Source organism: Arachis stenosperma, chromosome 7 (genome assembly GCF_014773155.1).
Source record: "Arachis stenosperma cultivar V10309 chromosome 7, arast.V10309.gnm1.PFL2, whole genome shotgun sequence".
Lineage (NCBI taxonomy): Eukaryota > Viridiplantae > Streptophyta > Magnoliopsida > Fabales > Fabaceae > Arachis > Arachis stenosperma.
The window spans coordinates 24,035,663-24,042,396 of NC_080383.1; the positions used below are offsets into that span (position 1 = coordinate 24,035,663).

The following is a 6,734-nucleotide window of genomic DNA, read 5'->3' on the forward strand; positions in this document are numbered from 1 at the left end:
TTGTATATTGTGTTTATATGATTAATTATGTTTATTCAGTTTAAAAAAATTTAACAGTTTAAAAGAGTTAAATTTTAAATTAGAAAATAAGTGTACTAGTATTATTTTTAAACTAAAAAATTTTAAATTATAAAATTTTAAATAAACAGACTCATATAATTTTTAAATTAAAAATTTTGAATTAAAAAATTCAAATAAATGTATTCGTATGATATTTTTAATTTAAATTATATTTATTTAAATTTAAAATTTAAAATTTAAAATTTTATATTATTTAAATAAAATTGAATTAATTCAAAATATAAAAATATACTAATATAATTCAAATTATACTAAATTATATTAAATTGGAGTACAAATACACACACTTCGTCTAACTACTAGACATATTGCATGAAAAAGTTATAATTTGCCTAATTACTAGGTGAACTAATGCAATTAGCCTAGAGCATACGAAACAAAAAAAAATTGGATATCATAAATGTCATTTTATTTTCTTTTTGAAAATAAAGTATTTTTTATTTTAGGATAAAATACTGTTTTGCTTCTCAACATTTGAAGTAAATTTTATATTTTAGTCTCTAATATTTTAATTATTTTTTTTAAAATATTTAAAATGACATTAATGTTATCCGATTTCACTGTCAAATCTTTCACTAATATTTAATTAAATTAATGTACTATTAATAATGTTTTTGTTATAGCTAGTTTTGCTTAACCCTCCTCTTTCACTTTCACCATTTCAATAAGCCTAAATTCTATTCTCTTATTTCCTTCTTCTTTTTCCTCAAACTCCTCTTAAACAATTAATAGTGTGAAAGAGAGAAAAAGAAAGGAGTGAAAAAATGAAATTTAAACTTGTTGAGAACGTGAAAGTAAGAGAAAGTGTTGACCAAACGTAATTTTAACAAAAATATTTTAAAACAGTACATCAATTTTTTAAATTGTTATTGAGAGATTAACAATGGGATAATATTGATGCCATTTTTAAATATTTTAGGATAAAAATAGGGCAATTAAAAAGTTAAGAATCGAAATAGAATTTATTTTAAATGTTAGAGACAAAAATAGTACTATATATCTTTTATTTTATAATAAAAAAATTCTATAAATATAGACGACCCAGGCAAGCTAGATAGTATAAGGTTCTATAAGGTAAATTATCTAGTTGTTCAGCTTTTTGGACAGATTATTAATCTAGCATTTTATTCAAAAAAAAAAAAAAATTCATATATGGAATTACAAAGTGGAGAGCAAGTTGATAATGTCAAACTTCTGAAAGCTCAAACCCACATATGGAATCATATTTTCAATTTTATAAACTCCATGTCTCTTAAATGTGCTGTTGAGTTGGGCATACCTGATGCCATTCACAATTATGGCCAGCCTATGCCACACTCAAAGCTCATTGCTTCATTGCAAATTCATCCGTCAAAAACATCCTTCATCTATCGCTTGATGAGAATCTTGATCCATTCTGGCTTTTTCGCTACCAAGAATGGTGCTGACAAAGACCTTGAAGTAAGTTATGTTCTAACCGACTCGTCTATGTTGTTGCTTAAGGGAAACCCTATAAGCATCAGGCCTTTCTTGCTTCTCACGCTAGATCCAATTTTGACAAATCCATGGCATAAATTGTCCACATGGTTCCAAAGTGATAATCCCACACCATTTGAAACGGAACATGGGATCATGTTCTGGAGATATGCCGATCATGAGCCTAAACTTAATGAACTTTTCAATGATGCCATGGCGAGTGATGCTCGATTGGTTAGCAACTTATTACTTAATGACAAGTGGAAGGGTGTGTTTAAGGGTTTGGAATCATTGGTCGATGTTGGTGGTGGCACAGGAAATTGTTGCAAAGGCTATTGCAAAATCATTTCCTGGATTAGAGTGCAGTACTGTTCTTGATATCCCACATGTTATTGCTGGCTTGGAAGGAAGTGAAAACCTTAAATATGTTGGAGGGAATATGTTTGAGGTCATTCCTCCCTCTAATGCCATTTTGTTAAAGGTAATTGTTACGTAGATTTTTTTTTTTTTTTTCAATAATAGATGTAAGTTTATTTGTTGTAATTTTTTTAATAGAAATATATAATATATAAAGCATAGTTATCAGAATCGAACCGGTAATTAACCCGGTCACACGATTGGGTCATCGGGTTATTGGTTCAACCGGTGGGTCACTAATTCACCCGATTGACCCGGTCATAATTAAATAAAAATAAATTAAAATCAAAGTTAAAATTTAAAATATATGTCTTCACAAGTATATTAATAACGCTACGTTAATAAAAATAATTATCTTATATATTAATTGTGTAAATAATTATTTAAAAGAAGAGATATAATGAAATAACTGTATAAAATATTTTATAATATTAATGTAGTAAAATTAAATTATAAAAATAAATAAATACAATATTATTATTGAAGAATAAAAATAATGTTTTACAATATAATTATTTTAATATGATATAATTATTAATTTTTTTTAGGATGACAAGTGTTTTGTAAACAAAAAGTATTGCTTTTAGTATACATATAATTATTAGCATACAGTTTAGTATAGAAAACATTAGCCTAGTGGATGGTTGGTGCTCTAGTTTTAGAAAGGCCCAAGTTCGATCCTTGAATATGCTTTTTGGATGATTAATACCAAAAAGCTGTCTCCTACTGTGATCTCGCTCTCCGCTAGACCGCTAGTGCACCGTGGAGGAGCGCGGGTGACATTGACCCGGTCGGACTAATAGATCCGGTTCTTCACGGGTCGATAGCACTTAATCCGGATCGGTTACAGGTCCAGTTCACTGGTTTTTCGATTGAACCCCGCTAGTGCACCGTGGAGGAGCGCGGGTGACATTGACCCGGTCGGACTAATAGATCTGGTTCTTCAAGGGTCGATAGCATAAACGGTTAGATACTTAATCCGGATCGGTTACAGGTCCAGTTTACTGGTTTTTCGATTGAACCGGTCGGTCCGATCCAAGTTTGATAACTATGATATAAAGTGTAATAACTCAACAGATATTTTTTAAAAAAAATTTTCATTCTCTTCAACCATAATAAGAATTTATTTTTCTCCTTCTCTTAATCTTTTTAGGTTCATCAAACCAAATATCACAATTTGAACAACTTAGAGTATTAGATTTTCTTTAGTAATATAAATAGTTATTAGTTGTTTGCTATATATAATTTTGTTTCTTCTATTGAATTTCTTTTAACGAGTTTTCATTTGATAGTTTTTTTTAAAGAATTAGTGATGATTTATATATTAATTGACCAACGTTAAATATTAATTAATTTTTATTTTTATTTAGAATTATATTCTTTTGATATATTATATGTGTATATATATGTTATGAAATTACGTTTTTTTATAAGAGAAGAGATATATGAATGATTATATCTCTAAAATACTTATTAAGACTGAATCTCTTTAAAGTTTATTTAAATATTTACATAAATTTTTTTGTTATCTTATTTATTTATTTTATATTATTTTTTATATTTTAAAAAAGATAACAAAGGTCGAATTATAAAATTTTTTATTATAAATATTCTGACATATTTTAAAATCATTTTATTTAAAAATTTAATCAAATAGAAAGAGATATATGAATGATTATATTTCTAATAAAATCTATTCATATTAAATATTGAGCTCGCTCATATAATAATTATAAAACAAACAAAACTAAAGTAGTATATAATTAATAATAATGAAAAATCTGTTAATTATAATAAATTAAATTCTTGTTTATTTGATCATGATTGGGTAAATGATATTTCTTTTTGAAAGACTAATTATAAATGGTTCACCATTATTCTTTGTTAGCCATTTATTATTGTATTATCTGGCTCACTATAAAGTTAAAATAATCCTCACATTATCAGTTTATCACATAATTTTTCATTGTTTTTTTTTTTATCATAACTTTCACTTTAAATTGTAATACTGTAGTGGATTTTGCATGACTGGGAAGACAAGAAATGTTTGAAGATATTGAGAAAATGTAAAGAGGCAATCATGAATAATGGCTCCAAAGAAGGGAAGGTGATTATCATAGATATGGTGATGATGAAAGATGAGAAGAAAGGGTGATGATGAATCACTTCAAACACAAATCTTTTTTGACATGCAGATGATGGTGTTACACGCTGGCAAAGAGAGAAATGAAAAAGAATGGGTCAAGCTAATATTTTCTGCTGATTTTAGTGACTACAAAATAACTCCAATTATTGGACTCAGGTCTCTCATTGAGATATATCCATAGCAACTTAATGACACAATTATGGATGAGAATATTTTAGAACTCTATTTCATATTCATATATACGTACTCGTTTAACTCTTTAATATCAAAATTGTAATTCATTAGTGTCATTCTGGTGGGTTCTTTTGTATTGTTACAATAGAAAAAACGAGATATAACAATGAGACAGAAAGCATATGATGAAGATGTCATTGTTAGTTTAATTTCTTGTAAAATTAAGCAACAAAAATATTTTTAAAAGAGAAATATGCCATTATTATTGAGCTCTATTCTTGAAGCAGACAAGAACGGTGCACCAGCGACTGACACTACAAGAAAATGACATATTTTTGAAATATTTTTTGGCTTTGTATCAACTATTAAAACTTTTGCAATTTTTTTTTAAAATTAGTCATTATTCTAAAATAAAGATCTTTAACAATAACACACTCTGTTATAGATGGTTTCAATTTTTTGTAACAAAATGATTTCTTTTATTTATTATAAATTAGATTGGTTTTTATAACAAAAAAACTATTTTATTGCAAAATTTAAAATGCTTTGTACAAAATATTCCTTTTTTTTCAAAAATTCAAAATGTTTAGTAACAAAAAGTGAATTTTTTTCAAAAGTTAAAAATATTTTATAATAATAAAATATTTATTAAAAAATATAATATTTTTTATAATAAGTTATTTGTTCTAGGATACTAAAATTTTTAGTGTTGAAAAAATGGTTTACAAAAGCTTTTGCATGTTAATTTATTTTGTTCCAAAATTTTTAATTTTTTTAAAATATTATTTGTGTTAATAAAAATTTTTAAAATACTTTTTAAAAGATTAACAATTAGATTATCAATTTTAAAAAATTTTAGAAATTATTTTTTTATCGTTTGAAAATTAATATATAATCTTTATTAAGAGTCGGTTTTTAATTTTTACTGGAAATTATTTTTAAATACAAAGATATTTAAATAGTCGAATATAAATAAAAAAACTATAAAAATAATGTGAAATTTCTATTATTGTAATAAGACAAATACTCAATTTAGCCTTGAAATTACATTCGAATCTCAATTTAATCTTTAAAATTTTAATTGCTTCAATTTAGTCTTTAAATTTTTTAAATTTTAATCACGTTAGTTTCTGGTCCGTTTAAAAAATTTATTGATTAAATTAAGACAACTAAAATTTTAAAAATTAAATTGAAGCTGAAATGTAACTTTAGGGACCAAACCTAATATTTTTCTATACCACTAACATACATACAAGTTTTAGTCACAACTCTTAGGTTGCATTTTTTTTGAGGTATTGAAACAGAGACGGAGAGATTGAGACTTGGTATCATGTTTGTTGGTTTAGAGGCTGGTACTAAAATTTTTGTTTCTGTCTCCAAAATTTCAGTATTTTAGTACCTCTAAAATGTGGAGACACATGGGACTAAAATTTTAGAGATAAAGACTAAAACTTTAATAATATTTTATACCTAAAATACCTTCATTTCAATTAATTAATTCCAATTTTACCCTTTGTACAAATTAAATTAGAATTTTATTCTTGTTTTAATTTCTATTTCTCATTTTGCACCAAACAGAATACTGAAATTTATTTCAATCTCTATCTTTTAATCTCTGTCTCTCAATCTCAGTCTTTTAAAATAATAAAAAATAGACAATTTCAAAGATGTTATTAAGAGTTCAGTACAAACAAACAAAGTTATTAATTTAAATTTAAAATATAAATGAGATATAAATTAATTAAAATCGTAATATAAAAATATATCGATTTTTATGTTTTAAATTGATCCAAATTAAATTAATAATATTTTTTATTAATTTGTTTATATTATAAACAAAATATATAAATAAAATAAAAATTGATAAATATGTTATAAATTATCTATATCTATAAATAAAATATTTAAATTATTTATTTAAAAAATTCTTAATTTTAAATGTTACAAAATTGTTTCGTAATAAAAATATCATTTTTTCTCTGTAATAGGACATTGCATAGATAGAATCACCAGGAGCCAACAAAAAAAAGAAGAGAGGAAGAGACGTTAGATTTGTTAAGAGTTTATTTAGGGGAGTTAAGTTAGACTTTGATCTTAGAGATTTGTGAGTTGTACTGATTTAATCTTTAATTTTTTAATTGTTATAATTTAATTTTTTTAAATTTAAAAAGATGCATCAATATAATCTCTCGTGTATTTTTCAGTTATTGGATCTTAATATCATTAATAACGTGGCTCAAGTCTTGTCACGCTGGACATATTAAAACGACGTTATACAGATTTTGACGACGAAATTTAGTGTCTTCTTTAATGCCAAAATCTATAGCGTCATTTTAATATGTTTAGCGTAGTAAGATATGAACCAAGTTACTATTAATATTGAGTTCTAATAATAAAAAATATATAAAAAATTATATTACTATACTTTTTTAAATTTAAAGAATCAAATTATAACAATAAA

The 6,734-nt window shown here is 24.9% G+C and overlaps 1 pseudogene; it reads left to right on the plus strand.

Moving 5' to 3' along the window:
* Positions 1-1,233: 1,233 nt before the first annotated feature.
* Positions 1,234-4,280, plus strand: LOC130941644 (trans-resveratrol di-O-methyltransferase-like; annotated as a pseudogene).
* Positions 4,281-6,734: the final 2,454 nt, after the last annotated feature.